The sequence below is a fragment of the Miscanthus floridulus genome, chromosome 18 (assembly GCF_019320115.1).
Source record: "Miscanthus floridulus cultivar M001 chromosome 18, ASM1932011v1, whole genome shotgun sequence".
Taxonomy (NCBI): Eukaryota; Viridiplantae; Streptophyta; class Magnoliopsida; order Poales; family Poaceae; genus Miscanthus; species Miscanthus floridulus.
Genome location: NC_089597.1, coordinates 74,144,882 through 74,166,692, shown reverse-complemented (window position 1 = coordinate 74,166,692; position 21,811 = coordinate 74,144,882).

Below are 21,811 nucleotides of genomic sequence, written 5' to 3'. Positions count from 1 at the left end.
ACAAGTCGGTTAGATCTAGGAGATAACCAGAAAGTAATAACTGATTACAAGAATCTAGGGATCATACATATCCTAATAGATCTCGCAGTATCTTCAGGATATCCTCCAGATGTCTTGTGGGAGGCGCCGAGCAGAGCCGTGCCTCGCAAGGCTTCGTCTTGTGGGCTGGGCCACCCCTGGGGGCGTAGCCCATGTGATCTACTGTGGGTATCCGGGGTCATACCCCCCCCCCCACAGCTAGTCCCCGAGCGCCTTGTACCCATTGTGCAATGCCATCTTGAGCTTGTCCGAGCAGGTGCAAACGAAGCCAAGCAGTACGGACTCATGGTTCGACCACCGTGATGAGTTGCCGAACAACATATACTGACGCCGAGCAATGCGACCCGTAATCGAGCAGCATAACCCAAGCACGTCTTGCCATAAGGGTGTAAGGAGCTCAAGTTCAGAATTAAAAATTTCCTCGTAGTGGACGAAGTGTGCCCACTTAGAGTCCGACCACGAGTGAAGGAGATATTCTTCTTTAGCTTCAAGCGGCACGGAGTCTTCCAGAACAAAGCAAACACATTCACCGCAAGGTGAAGTGTGCCCACTTAGTCTCCGAGCCTGACAGTAGATGACGTAGTCATGTGGTGCCAGGGTTAGAAAGTAGAAAATCAGCCGAGCAGGCAGCCAGTCCCCGGACATAGCCTCGAGATGAGAAGAGCACACATTCAGTACAAGGTGAAGTGTGCCCACTTAGTCCCCGAGCCTGACAGTAGGTGACGTAGTTACGTGTTGCCAGGGTCAGAAAGTAGAAAACCAGTCGAGCAGGTAGCCAGTCCTCGGGCGTAGCCTCGAGATGAGAAGAGCGCGCATTCACCGCAAGGTGAAGTATGCCCACTTAGTCCCCGAGCCTGATAGTAGGTGACGCAGTTACGTGGTGCCAGGGTCAGAAACTAGAAGAAAAGCAGAAGACTAGCTGAGCAGGCGACCAGTCCCCGAGCCATACGCGGAGATATCAGAAAAATCCAACCGTGTAAAAAAACCGAAACATCAGCTATACAGTAACTATTACCGAGCCTTAAAATGGCGAAGAAGTCGGCGATTATTTGGCGAGCAGCAACAAATTACGGAGATAAATCAGCAGCATGGGCTTGAGACTGCGCAAAGGCCCAAGTAACGGCCCATTAAGCCGCGTCGGAGACTTCGTAGAGGCGCAAATTGCGGGAACGGTTTCCCAAAAACCCTCGAATGCGAAAGGTTGGGGAAAGTGCTTTTATAACAGCGCCGCCGCACCCCACGCTCCCACCTTTGCCACTTTGTCTTCCTCCAAAGCTCTCGCATTTCCATATTCGCATCCACAGTAGCCTCCGCCGCCAAACCCTAATCGAATATGAGGGATGGCGTCGAAGAAGGGAAACACCAAATCGAAGAAAACGAGCCCGAAGAAAGCGGGAACCAAAGCCCAGCGTGACGAAGAGTGGGTGCCGTCACGTACGGGAGAAGCGAAGCTGAATAGATTGGTGGAAGCTGGCATTCTTCCTGACCGTGCCACCGCCGGATGGCGACCGGCCCTCGGTAAGCCCTTCCCAACACCTCATACCGACAAAGTGGTGGTATTCAAGGATTACTTCTGGCGTGGGTTGGGATTTCCTGTTCACCCATTCCTTAGGGATCTGATGGAGCTTTGGGTGGTCAGTTTGTGCAATCTCCACCCAAATACCAGTTTACACATCTCTATCTTCATCCATTTCTGTGAAGCATACCTTGGAATCCTCCCCCACTTCAACCTCTTTCGCTACCTGTTCTGGCTGAAGAAGAGAGGCGGCGGTGGTTCTAAGGTGGTCGGCGGAGTGTACCTTCAGCTGCACGATGGGATGGTGGGAGAGTACCTTACTATGCCGCTCAACACATCACTAAAAAACTAGAACACCAGGTGGTTTTACATGAGGCAGAGCCATCCGGCCATCCGCTGTGATACCGATCACATTCCGGAAAACTAGAGGAGCTGGTCGGAGATGCCAAGAAGTGCCGATATGGAACAAGTAAAAGAGCTCCTTAGCATAATTTAGGGTGTGAAGACCAACGACGGATTGGTAGCATTGAGCTTCATAGCTCGCCGCGTTCAACCCTGCAAGGAGAGAGCCCACCCCTGTAACCCCCGGGTGTTTAAATATTAAAAACAAGACATGTCATCATATGCATTGCAAGGCATTTGGTCATATTGCAAACTTTGATATGCATTCACTAAAACAAGTTTACATTTGTGTTATGAGTGTTGAATTGAATTGTTTGAATCAAGTCAAAATTTGGTTTGGATTTGAATTTTCGTGAAAACCCTGATTTTCAGTATTTAAATCCTACCCTGAAAACTCATTTCAAAATCTAAGCATATTTTGGGGTTGAGCCCAAAAGCAAAAGTGTAGAGCTTGTCAAATTATACAAAGTTTGTTTTTGGAGTTTTCAAAGTTGTTATGAAAAATTTGGAGTAATTCGAAAAGGCGTAATTCGTTAAATATTCCCTATTTGAATTCAAAAGTTCATTTCAAAATGTAGACCGAATTAAGGGTTGGTTATAAAAGCAAAGTTGTAGAACTTTTGATTTTGAACAACTTTTATTTTTGGAGATTTTTGAGTTGTTATACAAATTTGGGAGTAATTTAAATTTGAAAATGAATGGCAATTCTGTAATATTGATGAACAGTGTTCACCGCCTTAGCTACATTGCCGGCGATCCTTCGGCTTGCTTCCAGTCGCGCACGTGGCCGTCTGGGCATCGCGCTGGCGAGGGAAATGGAGTCATCGTGGCTTCCTTGAGCTTCCTGGCCATCCTTTATTACCTGAGCCGTCGTCGTCCTCGTCGTTTCCTCTTCCTCTGTTTTCTTCCGTCGCCACCGTCCATCTCCGGTGAGCTTGTGCCGTCGTCTCAGCGCGTTCCAGTCACCGCAAAAGCTTGCTACAGCTCCACCTTATCCTTACGCGCCCAGCCAACCCACCAATTTAGCTTGATTTCGCCGGGAAATTGCTGTGCGCGCTCTTCTTCCTCGCGGCCGGCAACGTCGCCGTCGCGTTCGCCTCACCGTGGCCAGAGCTCCACGGTGCGCCTCTGCCCCTGCTGAGTCTTGCTTCACCTTCGCCACGATGCCGTGGTACTCTATGACCCATTGCTTTCTCATTTTGACCACCACAGCTACCGGAGCATCGCCACCGACGACGGTTTGCTCCGCCGTGCCTACTCGGAACGTCGACCCACCTCTCCGTTGCTCCTCCGGTCTCGGTCTTTGCTCCAACGTATTCAGGGTGAGCCACTAATACTTCTCGTGCACTTTGTTCAATTGCTACCGGGCTCCTATCACCGGCGTAGCACAGCCGTGCCACCACGTCCGCCATGGCCGGCGTTGAGTTAGTGTAGAGCCGTAATCAATGCGACTAAGGACGTCTGTAGGTGCGCATAGTCGTGGGGAGCACGTTGGTGCGTTCACCTTCGCCGGTAACCTCGTCGTCGGCAAGTTATCGCCGGTCAGAACCGTCACCGCCGTGGTCAACGTCGGAGGTTGGGGATGACAAGTGGGGTCCCTTTGTCAGTGACTCAGCGTTCAAATGGAATTTTTCTATTTTCAGATTTGAATGAATAGTGATGTAATTTGTTATTTTTGTGTAGATTTATTTAAAGCTCCAAAAATTATGAAAAGTTTTGTGTGGCTTCTTTGTGATGCATAGTATTTAAAAAAATATGAAATAATGTTTTTCAGTACTTTTTGAATATGATGAAAATTGCTCAATTAATTAATAAATGAATTTTCATGATTTTTCTAGGCTTATTTATTTATACAAAAATTATGAAAATTGTTTTGCCACTTAGTTATCATGTGATAAACATTTACAAAAATTTTGAGGTCAATTGGAACAAGTTGATTTATTTCATAATTCTTAATTAATTAATTAATTCATAAAAGCAAATAGTAACCTTTAGTGATTTAGGTTTTGTTTGAATTTTTGATTGAGTGATGTCCTTGGGTCATTAGTTGGTAATGATCTTTGGCAATTGATGTTAGTATTCTAGAAAGGTTTAGTTAGTTTGACTTGTAACTATACCGCGAAGGAAAGTTGTATTCCAGTTGTTAACTTTTGCATCCATCATCAAGCATCATGTTTCGTATTCTGCATCATGTTAAACATGGTATTGCTACTACGTGTAGTGAACGAAGGTGAACACGTGATAGTTAACCAAGTTGCTGAGGAAGTTAGTCCGTCTGTTGAGGTTGGATCGAATACTTGTGGAACGTCGCAGGAATCGGACTTTTCCGTCAACGAAGGCAAGCCCCGGATGCATACAACCCTACCTTGTGTTTTACAAATTAATTTCGTTTTTGCTTTTCTTTACTGCATCAAGTGATTAAGAGTTAAGTAAAAGACTAATTGATGCATTACCAACATTGTTTTTTCATATATACCTTGTTACCAGTTTTACGTCGTAAGTGTCTAGTTATGCTTAGCCATGCTTAGATAGATCAAAGTCGAGTGATTACCTGTCATCTACAAGTCTTAAATGGAACCTTGGGTTACTTATGTTATCATGTGATATGAGCATGTGGAGTAATAAATCTAGACCGGACGGACTCGGTGTGTGTGAGCCACAAGACATGGAGGTCTTGTGAGCGGATTCTTTCCGTCTATGTCGGTTAAGGCCCGTACATTGTTGAACTGTGTGCGGTGAGACTTTGTAGTACTAACCATATACTCCGGTAAGCCTTAACTTGGCGATTCTATTACGAGAATGGCTACTCGCGCACTGGGAGTGGAGAGATGGCGGGAATAGCGTATACCCACGTGGCAAAGGGCTGGATTGGTGGAGTACTGTATTCTTGGGTGGCGTGGACCCGTTCTTATTTTAGAGGATCCGAGAGTAGGTTGATATATGTAGGTCGAGGACCTGCATATGTCATGTGGTCTAGAATTCCCAGCTAGGTGTTAATCGGTTCGAATCGTCGTTGCTCCTCGATTATGGAGACTCACTTCTCTGTTCATCATCGTAGTTTAATAATTGGAACTTGAGTAAGGTTTGAAAAAGAGACTGATATGAAGTTCATGATCTCATTACGGATCATGGCAGATTCATATGTGGTACTTATAAAGTTTTACCTTTGAAGTAAAGAATTTTGTTAAAGAGTTTTTCCACAAAAGAACTTTGATTATTGTTAAAGCCATACCTTGAATCCTATGAGCCGGCATTCCTGAGTTCTATCAGTTTTATTTCGGTTAAGTCTTGTTGAGTACTTTTGTACTCAGGGTTCGTTGACCCTTGTTGCAGGTGAGGCTCATGAGCAGATCTGTTTTGGATCGTGCTGCATGACGGTTGTTCCTTGTGATGATGATGAAAAGTAAATGTGTGGCCCTTGGGCAGGGCAGTTTCATTGTGTATTTTGTATTATATTATAATGCCACTCCACTATTTCGTTTTGTAATAATCATCGAACTTAGTTGTGAGGTTTGAAACTACTATTTTGTAAATTATGTTATTGTAAGACTTTCGCTGTTTTTACTCTGGTGTAGATATTTGAATAAATGTTGTAATACTGCAATGACTCTGTAATGTGATCCTGCTCGGAAATCATGGATGATTCGAGGTTCCCCGAGGACACCCGACAGTCTTCTTAAGTTACCAAAAACATGCATAGATGTCAAAGGTCGTCGGACAGTGACAGGTGCATGTGGGCCCTATAATTTAGGAGGTTCTGCCATATAATGGTATCAGAGCTCGTTACAAAGTCTTTGTCGTATTGGTTTACAAAAACTTCAAAACGATTTGGGATGACTAACTTAATTTGTTAATTTGGTCCAAATTGCTTCTGACTTATCTTATTTCTTTCTCATCATTCCTTATTTGATTAAAAAGGTTTCATGTGGTGGAGTAGTAATCTTACTAAGCCCTATATAAAAACAAATGTTGTTTATGTGTATTATAAGCTTTGATGATTTTGTTCGTAAGAACGATTCATGCATCATGATTAATTCACTAGTTACTTCCTTCACCTCTGAGTCTGGAGCTGAGTAGTGAGTCTGGTTTGAGTAATGTAATCCATCATAGCTGCTCTTTAGACTTTGATCAATGATCTTACTTGGATTAAATTGGCTTCCTATAGTATGGCTCGTACCAAGATGACGCCTCATAAGTCCACTGGACCCAAAGGAGTTCCTCGTCACCAACTTGCCCCTAGGAATGACGGCGCTAGCAGAGCAGCTCTAGGCCTGATCCCCAGACAGAGATACAGAGGATTTCTACAGAGTTAGCACAAGCTACTAGAGATAGGGCTTTGGATGCTATACAGGTAGGAGAATTACAGGATCAATTGAGGCATCTCACCACCGTGCATAGGAACTACGAAAGCATGTTAGTTCGTACGGTGGAGGGAAGGAATGAAGCTTGGCATAGGGAAGATGTAGCTAGAGCTAGAACTCATGAGCTAGAATTCTATGTAGAAGATTTAGAAGAACATAATACCTATCTGCATGAGGAAGTTCATAGGCTAAGCAATCTCCTAGATCCAAATCATGAACCCCAAGCTGATGCCATGGACCCTGGTGTCATCCTTGCCGATGATGATGAATCAGAAGAAGAAGAAGAAGATCCTGAAGAATTAGTAATGATCGATGAAAGTGATAATGAAGGCGGTAATATTTCCGGAATGGATACCGAGCCGGAAGTTTGAAGTGATCAAGGAAAGGAGTAGAGTTGTATAATAGTTAGTTTTATTTAAGTTATGTAGTCTTGTTTTGGTACTTACAGGTTCTGGTGTTTATAATAGTAAACTCTATGTAATGTGTCTGGAGTAAGCTTTTGTGCAATTCAATAAAGACTTGTGAATAAAGTTTGGTTTGTTATGAGCAGATGCGTCGTATGCGGGGTTCGTATATTCTGGGAACTTCACAAGATGAGGACAGTATTCCAGATCCGCCACCAGTTCCAACAAATCTGGCTGATGCTATAACCGCACTTGTCAATGTGACGACCGAAAATTCTCGTTTGCTTCATGAGATAGCTCAAAGTAATCAGAATCAGATGTAAGGAAACCGTGGTCGCCATCATAACAGGCAGGAGGCTACATATGTTGATTTTATAGACACAAGGCCACTAGTGTTCACCAAGGCAGATGAACCATTGGAGGCTGACGATTGGTTTCGAACCATGGAGCAGAAATTTGATCTCATTCCATGCACGGAGTTTCAGAAACTAGTCTTTGCTGCCCAGCAACTTAGAGGTGCAGCCGATGCTTGGTATGCAAATCTTATGGCCATGCAACCCATAGGTGTTTCGTTAACTTGGACAGAGTTTCATACTGCTTTCAGAGCCCATTATATCCTGGAGGGAGTTATGGCTATGAAGCTGGATGAATTCCTTGCTTTGAAGCAAGGAGATTAAACCGTGATGCTGTATGTGGGAAGATTTAATCACCTATCACAATATGCACCTAAACATGTCAATACTGATGCCAAGAAGAAGAGGTGGTTTATGAGAGGCCTGAATACCAAGTTGCAGACCATGATGACAACTTGTACTAATGTTACTTATCATGAGGCTGTAAATATTGCAATTACCTCAGAGTCAAAGTATCGGCAGCATAAGGAGCTCAAAAAGAAAAAGAGTATGCCGTCTGGATCTTTTGGGGGAAATCAAAAGAGGCAGAGGGTGATTTATCATCCAGTAAATCATAATCATCCTTATCGTCCGCCATAGTTCCAAGCCAGGCAACAGTCAAATGTCTGTCCTGCTATAACCCAACCGAATCCACAACAGACCAATGCTCCTGGTGGCAATGCTCCAACGTCCTAGGGTCACAACTATCCATGTTACAATTGTGGAAGGACCGGTCATTTCTCCAGGGAATGTCCGTATCCCAGGCAGGCTAATCAAAATTATCAGAAGGCCCCTGCCAATCAACAACAGGGTCAGGCACCAAACAAGAACCCCAATCAGAATGCTCAGAAGGGCAAAGATGAGAGGAAGACAGGACGGGTGTTCTATATTCAAGCTGGAGAAATTTCGAAAGGGGAGCCAGTGATGATGGGTATGTTTCCTGTTGCCAATCACCCTACAGTTATACTTTTTGATTCGGATGCATCTCATTCATTCATCAATAGAACATTTGTGGTAAAGCATGAAATTTCAATCGGAGCAACAAAGGAAAATTTCTTTATACAGTCACCCGAGGGACGTCTGTGTACTAAGGAAATGGTATACCAGGTACCTGTAAACCTGGGTGGGCATATTTTTCCCACTACCATGATTATCCTTAAGGATCAGGATATAGATGTAATCTTGGGAATGAATTGGATGTATCAGCATAAGGCTGTTATAGATGCTTTGAATAGGACATTAAGGGTGAGTTTGCCTGATAGTTATTCTCAACTTCTCATCCAACTTCCAACTTTAAGAAGATCAGTGGGCAAGGTTTGCGCAACTACTGTCAAAGAGATTAGAGATATCCCGGTAGTGTGTGAATTTTCTGATGTGTTTCCTGAAGATTTACCCGGTCTACCACCTGATAGGGATGTCCAGTTTAACATAGAGTTGCAACCTGGAACAGCTCCGATTTCTCGGAGAGCTTATAGGATGCCACCTAAGGAATTGGCCGAGTTGAAGACTCAGTTACAGAAATTGATTGAGAAGGGGTTTATCCAACCTAGTTCCTTACCTTGGGGATGTCCGGCAATTTTTGTGAAAAAGAAAGATGAGACCCTGAGGTTATGTGTTGACTATCGTCCGTTGAATGAAGTGACCATCAAGAATAAGTATCCTTTACCTCGGATAGATTTGCTTTTTGATCAATTGGCCGGAGCAAAAGTTTTCTCCAAGATAGATTTGAGGTCAGGATATCACCAAATCAAGATAAAGCCTGAAGATATTCCCAAAATGGCATTTACCACAAGATATGGATTATATGAATACTTGGTGATGTCTTTTGGTTTGACAAATGCTCCAGCTCATTTCATGTATCTGATGAATTCAGTGTTCATGCCTGAGCTAGACAAGTTTGTAGTAGTGTTTATTGATGACATTCTAGTATATTCCAAGAATAAGAAAGAACATGCGGAACATCTCAGAATTGTTCTGACCCGCTTGAGAGAACATCAACTATATGCCAAGTTCAGCAAGTGTGATTTCTGGCTTAAGGAAGTACAATTTCTTGGACACGTCTTGTCAGCTGAAGGCATTGCAGTTGATCAAAGCAAAGTGAAGGATGTGCTTGATTGGAAACCGCCAACCACAGTTCATCAAGTTCGGAGTTTTCTGGGATTGGCAGGGTATTACCGTTGGTTTATCCTAGATTTCTCTAAAATATCAAAGTCCATAACTGAATTGTTGAAGAACCAAGTCAAGTTTGTCTGGTCATCTGATTGTGAAGAGGCTTTCTAGACCTTGAAGAGACTGTTGACCACTGCACCAGTATTAGCCCAACCTGATATCGAGAAGCCATTTGATGTGTTATTGTGATGCTTCAGGTATTGGTATTGGATGTGTGTTGATGCAAGAAGGCCGAGCCATTGCCTATGCATCTAGGCAACTTAAGCAACATAAAGAACACTATCCGACTCATGATCTGGAGTTAGTAGCTATGGTCCATGCTCTGAAGATTTGGCGGCATTACCTGCTTGGTAATACGTGCATATTTATATATATCACAAGAGCTTAAAGTATATCTTTACTCAGTCAGAGTTGAACATGCGACAATGAATATGGTTACAACTGATTAAAGATTATGACTTGGAAGTACATTATCACCTCGGTAAAGCAAATGTGGTTGCAGATGCTCTCAGTCGCAAAAGTTATTGCAATTGTCTAGCAGTGAGAACAATAGGTTTGACTTTATGTCAAGAAATGGAGAAATTGAATGTAGAAGTAATTCAACAAGGTAGCTTGACCAACATAATTGTTGAAGCCACTATTGGAGATCAAGTTATTGCAGCTCAGAAGGAAAACAAGGGTATAGCCCATATCAAAGAAAGGGTCAGGAATGGAAAAGCAGAATGCTTTAGCATAGATGATGAAGGTGTGTTATGGTTCAAGGATCGCCTGGTGGTACCAAAGGTTCCTGAGTTGCGACAGTCAATTCTGGAAGAAGCACATGCTACTAGGTTATCTATCCATCTGGGAAGCAACAAGATATACCATGACTTGAAGTAAAGTTTTTGGTGGACTAAAATGAAAATAGAGATTGCTAGATATATAGCAAAGTGTGATACTTGTCAAAAGGTGAAAGCTATACATTTGAGGTCTGCTGGTGAATTACAACCATTACCTATTCCATCTTGGAAGTGGGAGGACATAAGTATGGACTTTATTGTTGGTCTACCCAAGACATCAAAGGGATTTGACTCAATATGGGTTATTGTAGATTGACTAGCCAAGTCAGCACATTTTCTTCCAGTTCAGAATACATATCCCACTCTATGGTATGCTAAGATGTATTTAGAATGAATTGTGAGTCTCCATGGGGTACCCAAGACTATTGTGTCAGATAGGGGTACACAGTTTGTCTCCAGCTTTTGGAAACACTTGCATTCTTCATTGGGTACCAAGCTCCTGTATAGTACAGCTTATCATCCGTAGACCGATGGACAAACTAAAAGAGTCAATCAAGTGCTTGAAGATATGTTAAGGTGTTGTGTCCTTAACTATTCCAATAAATGGGATGAATGCTTACCATTGGCCGAATTCTCATATAATAATAGTTATCAGGAAAGCATTAGAATGGCTCCATTTGAAGCACTCTATGGTCATAGATGCAGAACATCGCTGAGTTGGTCTGAGCCTAGAGAAAGAAGATTCTTTGGAGTTGACCTTATGAAAGAAACAGAAGATAAGGTTAGGCAAATACAGAGTAATTTGAAGATAGCTCAGTCCCGCCAAAAGAGTTATGTGGATAGAAGACAGAGACCATTGGTATTTAACAAAGGAGATTTTGTATATCTGAAAGTGTCACCAATGAAGGGAGTTACCCGTTTTGGTGTTAAAGGAAAGTTGGCACCTCGATATATTGGACCATTTCAAATTTTGGAGAGGTATGGAAAAGTGGCATATCGCTTGAAATTACCAGAACATCTCGCAGCTGTGCATGATGTGTTCCATGTTTCTCAATTGAAGAAGTGTCTCTGAGTGCCTGAGCAGAATGTTGAGGTTAAAGGGGTGGAACTTGAACCAGATCTGACTTATTCCGAATATCCTATCTGAGTGTTGGATTAGAAAGATCGCGTTACTCGAAGGAGGACAATAAAGTTCTATAAGATATAATGGAATCAACATTCAGGAGAGGAAGCTACTTGGGAATCAGAAGATTACTTGTTAGAAAAGTTTCCAGAGTTTCTAGCGTCATTATAGAATAGAGTACAGTTAGTTGAGCTCAGTTGTTACAAATTGTGTTTTGTAAAAGAACCTCAGTTGTTTTATGGATAAGAATTGGATGTTTTTGGACTGACACATTTCCTTTTCCATTACTTACCCTATGGCTTTGAATCTCGGGGCGAGATTTCTTTTAGGGGGAAGGATTGTAACACCCCGGGTGTTTAAATATTAAAAACAGGACATGTCATCATATGCATTGCAAGGCATTTGGTCATATTGCAAACTTTGATATGCATTCACTAAAACAAGTTTACATTTGTGTTATGAGTGTTGAATTGAATTGTTTGAATCAAGTCAAAATTTGGTTTGGATTTGAATTTTCGTGAAAACCCTGATTTTCAGTATTTAAATCCTACCCTGAAAACTCATTTCAAAATCTAAGCATATTTTGGGGTTGAGCCCAAAAGCAAAAGTGTAGAGCTTGTCAAATTATACAAAGTTTGTTTTTGGAGTTTTCAAAGTTGTTATGAAAAATTTGGAGTAATTCGAAAAGGCGTAATTCGTTAAATATTCCCTATTTGAATTCAAAAGTTCATTTCAAAATGTAGACCGAATTAAGGGTTGGTTATAAAAGCAAAGTTGTAGAACTTTTGATTTTGAACAACTTTTATTTTTGGAGATTTTTGAGTTGTTATACAAATTTGGGAGTAATTTGAATTTGAAAATAAATGGCAATTCTGTAATATTGATGAACAGTGTTCGCCGCCTTAGCTACATTGCCGGCAATCCTTCGGCTTGCTTCCAGTTGCGCGTGTGGCCGTCTGGGCGTCACGCTGGCAAGGGAAATGGAGTCATCGTGGCTTCCTTGAGCTTCCTGGCCATCCTTTATAACCCGAGCCGTCGTCGTCCTCGTCGTTTCCTCTTCCTCTGTTTTCTTCCGTCGCCACCGTCCATCTCCGGTGAGCTTGTGCTGTCGTCTCAGCGCGTTCCAGTCGCCGCAAAAGCTTGCTACAGCTCTGCCTTATCCTTACGCGCCTAGCCAACCCACCAATTTAGCTTGATTTCGCCGAGAAATTGTTGTGCGCGCTCTTCTTCCTCGCGGCCGGCAGCGTCGCCGTCGCGTTCACCTCACCGTGGCCAGAGCTCCACGGTGCGCCTCTGCCCCTGCTGAGTCTTGCTTCAGCTTCGCCACGATGCCGTGGTACTCTATGACCCATTGCTTTCTCATTTTGACCACCACAGCTACCGGAGCATCGCCACCGACGACGGTCTGCTCCACCGTGCCTACTCGGAACGTCGACTCACCTCTCCGTTGCTCCTCCGGTCTTGGTCTTTGCTCCAACGTATTCGGGGTGAGCTGCTGATACTTCTCGTGCACTTTGTTCAATCACTACTAGGCTCCTGTCGCCGACGTATCACAGCCGTGCCACCACGTCCGCCATGGCCGGCGTTGAGTTAGTGTAGAGCCGTAATCAGTGCGACTAAGGACGTCTGTAGGTGCGCATAGTCGTGGGGAGCACGTTGGTGCATTCACCTTCGCCGGTAACCTCGTCGTCGGTGAGTTATCGCCGGTCAGAACCGTCGCCGCCGTGGTCAATGTCAGAGGTTGGGGATGACAAGTGGGGTCCCTTTGTCAGTGACTCAGCGTTCAAATAGAATTTTTCTATTTTCAGATTTGAATGAATAGTGATGTAATTTGTTATTTTTGTGTAGATTTATTTAGAGCTCCAAAAATTATGAAAATTTTTGTGCGACTTCTCTGTGATGTATAGTATTTAATAAAAATATGAAATAATGTTTTTCAGTACTTTTTGAATGTGATACAAATTGCTCAATTAATTAATAAATGGATTTCCATGATTTTTCTAGGCTTATTTATTTATCCAAAAATTATGAAAATTGTTTTCCCACTTAGTTATCATGTGATAAACATTTACAAAAATTTTGAGGTCAATTGGAACAAGTTGATTTATTTCATAATTCTTAATTAATTAATTAATTCATAAAAGCAAATAGTAACCTTTAGTGATTTAGGTTTTGTTTGAATTTTTGATTGAGTGATGTCCTTGGGTCATTAGTTGGTAATGATCTTTGGTAATTGATGTTAGTATTCTGGAAAGGTTTAGTTAGTTTGACTTGTAACTGTACCGCGAAGGAAAGTTGCATTCCAGTTGTTAACTTTTGCATCCATCATCAAGCATCATGTTTCGTATTCGGCATCATGTTAAACATGGTATTGCTACTACATGTAGTGAACGAAGTTGAACACGTGATAGTTAACCAAGTTGCTGAGGAAGTTAGTCCGTCTGTTGAGGTCGGATCGAATACTTGTGGAACGTCGCAGGAATCAGACTTTTCCGTCAACGAAGGCAAGCTCCGGATGCTTACAACCCTACCTTGTGTTTTACAAATTAATTTCGCTTTTGCTTTTCTTTACTGTATCAAGTGATTAAGAGTTAAGTAAAAGCCTAATTGATGCATTACCAACATTGTTTTTCCGTATATACCTTGTTACCAGTTTTACGTCGTAAGTGTCTAGTTATGCTTAGCCATGCTTAGACAGATCAAAGCCGGGTGATTACCTGTCATCTGCAAGTCTTAAATGGAACCTTGGGTTACTTATGTTATCATGTGATATGAGCATGTGGAGTAATAAATCTAGACCGGACGGACTTGGTGTGTGTGAGCCACAAGACATGGAGGTCTTGTGAGCGGATTCTTTTCGTCTGTGTCGGTTAAGGCCCGTACGTTGTTGAACTGTGTGCGGTGAGACTTTATAGTACTAACCACATACTCCGGTAAGCCTTAACTTGACGATTCTATTACGAGAATGGCTACTCACGCACTGGGAGTGGAGAGATGGTGGGAATAGCATGTACCCATGTGGCAATGGGCTGGATTGGTGGAGTACTGTATTCTCGGGTGGTGCGGACCCGTTCTTATTTTAGAGGATCCAAGAGTAGGTTGATATATGTAGGTCGAGGACCTGCATATGTCGTGTGGTCTGGAATTCCCAGCTGGGTGTTAATCGGTTCGAATCGTCGTTGCTCCTCGGTTATGGAGACTCACTTCTCTATTCATCATCGTAGTTTAATAACTAGAACTTAAGTAAGGTTTGAGAAAGAGACTAATATGAAGTTCATGATCTCATTACGGATCATGGCAGATTCATATGTGGTACTTATAAAGTTTTACCTTTGAAGTAAAGAATTTTGTTAAAGAGCTTTTACGCAAAAGAACTTTGATTATTGTTAAAGCCATACCTTGAATCCCATGAGCCGGCATTCCTGAGTTCTATCAGTTTTATTTCGGTTAAGTCTTGTTGAGTACTTTTGTACTCAGGGTTCGTTGACCCTTGTTGCAGGTGAGGCTCATGAGCAGATCTGTTTTAGATCGTGCTGCATGACGGTTGTTCCTTGTGATGATGATGAGAAGTAAATGTGTGGCCCTTGGGCAGGGCAGTTTCATTGTATGTTTTGTATTATATTATAATGCCACTCCACTATTTCATTTTGTAATAATCATCGAACTTAGTTATGAGGTTTGAAACTACTGTTTTGTAAATTATGTTATTGTAAGACTTCCACTGTTTTTACTCTGGTGTAGATATTTGAATAAATGTTGTAATACTGCAATGACTCTGTAATGTGATCCTGCTCGGAAATCGTGGATGATTTGGGGTTCCCCGAGGACACCCGACAGTCTTCTTAAGTTACCAGAAACATATGCATAGATGTCAAAGGTTGTCGGACAGTGACAGGTGCATGTGGGCCCTATAATTTAGGAGGTTCTGCCACAGCGGGCATGGGCCGTCGAGGATCTTCCTATATAGCTCATCATAGTTGTGCTTGGCACGAGGTTCGTTGACGGTAGCGACGATGTGGTCTAGCCGACGGCGGTGATTTTGGCTAGACTTGGGCCCTTCTTTCCGATCTTGACCGCTATTATAAGGATAACTACGGTCGTTGAAATGGTGGTCGTTGTGGCGTTGGTCGGTGGGGCGGTCGGCTTACCGACGTGTTGGTCGTTGGGTGCTCGCATCCTCGTTGAAGCGCACCTCGGCCTCCTCGGCTTCGGCGTACTAGTTGGCGATTGTGATCATCTCGCCAATCCCAGTAGGCGGCTTGTGGTTGAACTTGGAGCGGAGCTCACGGTGGTGGAGTCCTCGGATGAAGATGGTGATGACCTTAGCTTCCATGATGTTGGGGATAGAGTTCCTCATCTCGGGAAAGCATCGGATGTAGCTACGAAGGAGCTCAGACGGCTTCTGGTCGATGCGGTTTAGGTCGTGCTTGGTGCCCGGCCGAGTGCACGTGGCCATGTAGTTATCGGTGAAGACTTTTTTTCAAATCCTCCTAGGATCTGATGGAGTTCGGGGCAAGGCTGGTAAACCAGCTCATGGTGGCAGGCGGCAGCATGATAGCAAGATAGTTTGCCATGACATTAGAGTCTCCTCCGGTGGCACAGACAACAGTGGCATAAGCCTATAGCCATTGTGTCGGGTTCATTCTTCCTTCGTAGGGCTCGACCCCAGTGATCTTAAAACCACAGGGCCACTGAAGCGTTCGGAGTGTCCTTGTAAATGTTGGAGGCCCCTTGGAGTTGTCGACGCCGTCGTCAGCGGTATTGCTACCGGCGAGTGGTTCAATAGCTGAGTCTGGGTTACCATACTCTTGTTCGTACTACTGACGGCGACGAATTTCATCTTCATGGCGACCGAATCGGTGTTCATCGATGCGCCGTCGTGCATCTCGATGATTGTTGAGATGCACCCGGACGTCCTGGTCAACCTCCTGGTCATGTTGGCGGTGATGTTCGACGCGATCTCCCCTAGCTCCACCTTGGGGGGCTGCCTATCATCGTGGTGCTGGTCGATGAAGCAACTTTGGCGGCGGTCGGTCCTTGTGGCAACTGATCAGCGGATCGAAGTGGTGGAGTAAGAGGGTCTCTGATCCTGGCGGATCTCATTGACCTAACAGTGCGCTGCTTTAAGCATGGTAGCGACCTTGGCGAGCTCGGGCATCTACAGGAGGCGGGCGAGCTCGTTGGCTGCTACTGCCAGATTGGTGCTCGAAGTCCTAAAAATGTCATGGCCATCAACGCGGAGAAACTCTTCATTGAGGTTGCGCTGGAGTGGCCTCCCTTGCGAGTCAAGCTGCTGCTCGGCCATCATGAGGGCGTGCTCATTTGCTCAGTGTTGTGCGCGGTTGACATTCCGGTTCTCGCGAGCGGCGCATTCCTCCTCGGTCTTGCCGTTCCGAGGGGGGCTATCGACGCTGATGTTGAAGATCGTGCCCTCAGAGAGGAGGGAGAGGAAATTGTTCAGCGGAGGTTTCAACGAGGGTCTCTGTGGAGTCTTGGGACTCGGAGCCTGGACTCTCCTCTAGGATGGTGTGGAGGGATGCCCCAGGGTGCCGGCTGACATGGAGCATGTTGACGGCCGGTGGAGGCTGGTCGGCGAACTAGTCGGCGAAAGGATGAGCGTCTCCCACCTGGTCGGTGAATTTGCCCCTTAGGGCATCTTGGAAAGTGGCGGCGGTGTTGGCGAGACCGAAGGGCAGAACCATAACTCCCGGAGTCTTCCGAGCAGCCTCCGAGAGGTCTAGATTGGTGGGTGGTCGGCGCTGAACAAGGGTGTCCAGAGCTGATTCGACGATGGAGAGGCAATCGGCGAGCTTGTGACCAACCTGATCGATGGATGCGATCAGATCGTTGCTGTTGATTTGTCTCCTCTGGTAGCGAGGAAGCAAGCAATGGGTTGTTGACAAAGGCGACCTCGGAAGTGGTTCTGAGATTGGATCTGCAGTCGCAGGTGTGGAGGTGATCGGCGCAGAATCAATCTGCACCGGCTCGAGAGGCTCTCCGACTCCATCAGCATTGATGATCCACGAGATCGATCCGACCGTGAAGATCTGGTCGGGCTGCGGGAGGGACGAAGAGCCTGCAGAAAAAACCATCTTGTTCGACAAGGAAAACAGCACGCACAGCCCCTACCTGGCGCGCCAACTGTCGATAGAATATCGTCGGCAGTTCTCCGAGGGGTATCCCACGAAGGTAGATTGATCGGCAGAGGAGCGTGGGATCAAGAACAAGAAGGCAACAGAGACATACGAGTTAGACAGGTTCAGGCCGTCAGTATGACGTAATACCCTACTCCTGTGGTCTGTTGGTTTGTATTGTCTATCGTCTGATATTGCGTGAGTTTGGAGGGGGTCCCTGCCCGCCTTATATAGTCCGAGGAGCAGGGTTACAAGTCGGTTAGATCTAGGAGATAACCGGAAAGTAATAACTGATTACAAGAATCTAGGGATCATACATATCCTAACAGATCTCGTAGTATCTTTAGGATATCCTCTATATGTCTTACGGATGCGCCGAGCAGAGCCGTGCCTCGTAAGGCTTCGTCTTGTGGGCTGGGCCGCCACTGGGGACGCAGCCCATGTGGTCTGTCGTGGGTATACGGGGTCATACCCCCCACACCAAGAAAGTTAGAATGACTTATAATTTGAAATGAAGAGAGTACCATATAGTAGGAGGTAATATGTAATAATTATGGGCTTTGTTGTGGTACCTTCAAATAACTATGAGCCATTCATTTAATGTGATCGGATGGTTAAAATTATCTATTACTCCCTCCGTTCCAAATTATAAGTCGCTTTGATTTTTTTGGTACATCCATCTTGTTATGTATCTGGATATAATAATATGTATAAATACATAGCAAAATGAATAAACCAAAAAAGTCAAAGCGACTTATAATTTAGAACGGATGGAGTACTTCATAGGAGGTAATATGTGAAAACTATATATTTATTCATTTTTTGTTTGGTAAAATAAGATAATTAAAGAAAGTTCTAGATATAAAAATCTTCTTTCCAGATTAATGATGCCATGTATGATCTATTTGATATGGTAAAACCTTTTATTTTGCAACTTTGGATATGATAAAAATTTGAGTAGTATAAACTGTCGTGACAGCTACTTCAATTTGTATGTAACTTTTTGTTCTCCTGTACGTGACAGCTATATGTTGTTAGTGTGTAACATATTTTATTTTGCCACGTCTTTTAGTTGACGTGCACCATATTTTAATTTAGAAGGTCATCTTAATTATATAATATAGTTTTAATCGAGTTATTAGCATGAGGCACATTTGACTACATAACGTGTGTGTAACATATTTTAGATCACCGAAACTCAAGACTCAATTAATGTGTTAGCTACCAATCCGTTTCATGCATGTAACATATTTTTTTAATTGATTATGTAACATGACTTTTCCTATGTAATTATTTGTCAAAAATAAACTACAATATATACAATAACTTTTTCCATGTGTAAATAGACCGGCGCGCATGAAAAAAAAAGACCACTTCTTGTGCCTTGCGCTGCTGCATGCGTTGTGCACCACGCACAAACGAAAAAAAAAAGGGAAAGGCATTGCTCCTATGATCTGCTCCTGTGTAAAATCACGGCTGGAGTCCCCTTCCCGGTGATTACGGGATTTTTGCAGATTTTCTTTGTTTCCTTTGGTTATTTGTTTATTTAATTAATTCATAAAATCTAATAGATCAGTGGCTCGGATTGTTTTGAACTATTACCTCCTAGTAGGTAATTTTTGTACTGCAGCATTGCCCAATAATTATCATTTATATCGACTATATTTCGGAGTACTGCACCAAAGTGGAAGAATACGATACTCAGCTTCCTGCTCATGGGATTGGGTTGGGCCTGAATTTTGCCGACAAGAATGCACACACGGATGGGCCTGAAATATATGCGGTCATCGTGTGGTTCTGGTTCCATCCTGTTGTTGAGTTCCTTCATGCCTCGTTCGGTTGAGGATGGGAACGATTCCCGTCCGAGTTTTCTTCAATAATTTGAATAGCGTTGGAACTGTTCTGACGAGAAACGGCCTAGAACAGAGATAACCGAACGGCCCTTGATTATATTTTTATCTCTTATTATTTCAGGTCCTTCTGTAGATTCAGAGATTGTCTCTCTATCTACGTGCAAGAGTGATTCCTGGGTCGGAAGAATCATTTATGAACCTGTGCTCAATGTTGCATTCAATACTGCAACTGTTGCACTGCATAGGATTCTCTCTAGCCAGTTGTTCGTCAGGTCATGCTTGAACCCTCTGTCAGAAGTCAGAGCACATTGTCGTCATTCGGTATTTGTTTTTCAAAGAAAAAAAACAAGAGGAAAGGCGCGCACTGTCTCAACGTGAAGAAAGTTTCTCTATCAGACAAGGCGCACTTTGGAACTTCAAAATTTCATAAAAACCACACAGCAATTTTGGTCATGTTCGCTTGTTTTATAATCCGTACTTTTCAACTTGTTTTTCAGTCGGAACAGTATTTTTCTCTCACAATAAATCAGTCGGAACTATGTTTCGACTTGTTTTTTCAGCGAAACGAACAGGTTCTTTACAGAAATCAGTTTTTTTTAAAAGAAAAACACAGAAAATAGGAACCCCAATATTCCAAAGGAGCGGTAAATCTATGAGACTGCTCCTTTTGTTTTGTTCCCGTTTTCATGTAACGTTTGGCTCAAAACATACTACTCCAGTCTGTTGAAAGGATGCCAGGAGTCTTATACTACACAAACATGACACAAAAGACATCAGCTTGTCCTAGTCTTGTACACACAAGTAGAACTTTGTTCCATTATTTAAAAAACAAGTACACAACACATGGTTCCACAGCTACGTGCAGGGCTAGATAGGCAGTAGTGCCACGCTAAATGAGGTCTTCTTTAAATCATGGCGTAAAATTTCAGAAGTCACATCCGATGCCGTATGGGTGTTCGGATATTAATAAAAAAATAAATTACAGAATTTATCAAAAAACGGTGAGATAAATTTATTAAGCATAATTAATTCGTCATTAGCACATGTATTACTATGGCACCACGTTGTCAAATTCTGGACTAATTAGGCTTAAAAGATTCGTCTCAAAAATTAGTCATAATCTGTTAAATTAGTTATTTTTTGTCTATATTTAATACTCTATGCATGTATCAAATATTCAATGTAATATGGTGTAAACTTTTGGGAAGGAACTGAAAAAAGGCCTGAGCGAGGTTAGTGTACAGTGAAACTAGCGTGCAGCTCCAGCTCGAGCCCAAACCCTCCAAACATCATCTTTAGTTTAAAAAGAGTAGTCCTTAGTTAAAAGCTAAAGGTGAAATTATTCCTAAAGACACCTTCATCAAAAGAGAGAGATGCAGCCATCTTTGACAAAGCAATAATGCTGCGTTGATCTCTGTGCGCGGAAATGAACACTAGAACGAATGGTCATGGCCTCATGGAGCAGCAGGCAGGCAGGCGCCTCCACTGGCGAAGAGAAGAGAAGACACCGGCGGACCGGCGCTCTTTTCCTGCGAGGCTGCGAGGAAGTAAGTTTCACGGGGAATCTGAGCATCTTCGTCCAAAATTCTGTAAAAAGCCTTGCATTGTTATCTCCTGTTTCCTGCTTTTATCTTGTCCTCTCTTTCTTCCCTACAGGCCGGCCAACTTGAGCTTTGCACCGCCCAAATTCGAAGAAAAGTAGTTGAAGCTGAAAGTAAGCTCTGTAGCTGAATTCATCGCAGTCGCAGCAACTGAAGATGTGCAGGGAGTTTCTTTGGAAGTGTGCGTTGGCTGGGTCCATATATGCAATCTTTTTGCCCAAAGTTTGATCCTGCCGTTTGCTTTGCTATGCTCTCCATTCATCTTTTAAGTACTGTAGCATTGTAGTACCATGAATACGTTCAGTCTACTGGCTGCTGGCTAGTGTTACGTAATACTCGTAGGTTTTAGCTGCGATGATACATGAAAGCTAGCCAGCAGCAGACATGAACCAATGATGGAAATATGAAATAGAGTATGTATATTAAATACGTAGGACTAATATCCAGGGGATAAGGGGATGGTAGGACCACTCTAGGATTCGATGAGCTCAGCACCAATTCTTGTAGCTCCATGGATTTGGAGATGAACCACTCCAAGATGAGAGCTGGTACAATAAGTCATATTAGCATGACTAATAGCCAAGACAATTTAGCAAAATCTGAAGCCGAAGACAGAAAAATCAGGAGAAAGAGCGTGGTGGTCGACGTATTCATGGACCGGCTCGTCACGAGCTCCAAGGTTTGTGTAGGGCTCGCTCTGAATCAATGTGAGGCTGCCCTGCCCAGTTCTCTTCTGGCCTGCGACTGAGAACACAGAGTGAGGGAGTCAACATTTAGATAAGTCAGCCGGTGCGTTACCAATTACCTAGTTAGGGGGTGTTTAGTTCCTACAGAAAAATTTTAGTCCCTGTCTCATCGGATATTTGGACACATGCATGAAGTATTAAATATAGACGAAAAAAATAACTAATTACACAGATTGTGGCTAATTCGCGAGACGAATTTTTTAAGCCTAATTAGTCCATGATTTGACAATGTTGTGCTACAGTAAATATGTGCTAATGGCGGATTAATTAGGCTTAATAAATTCGTCTAGCA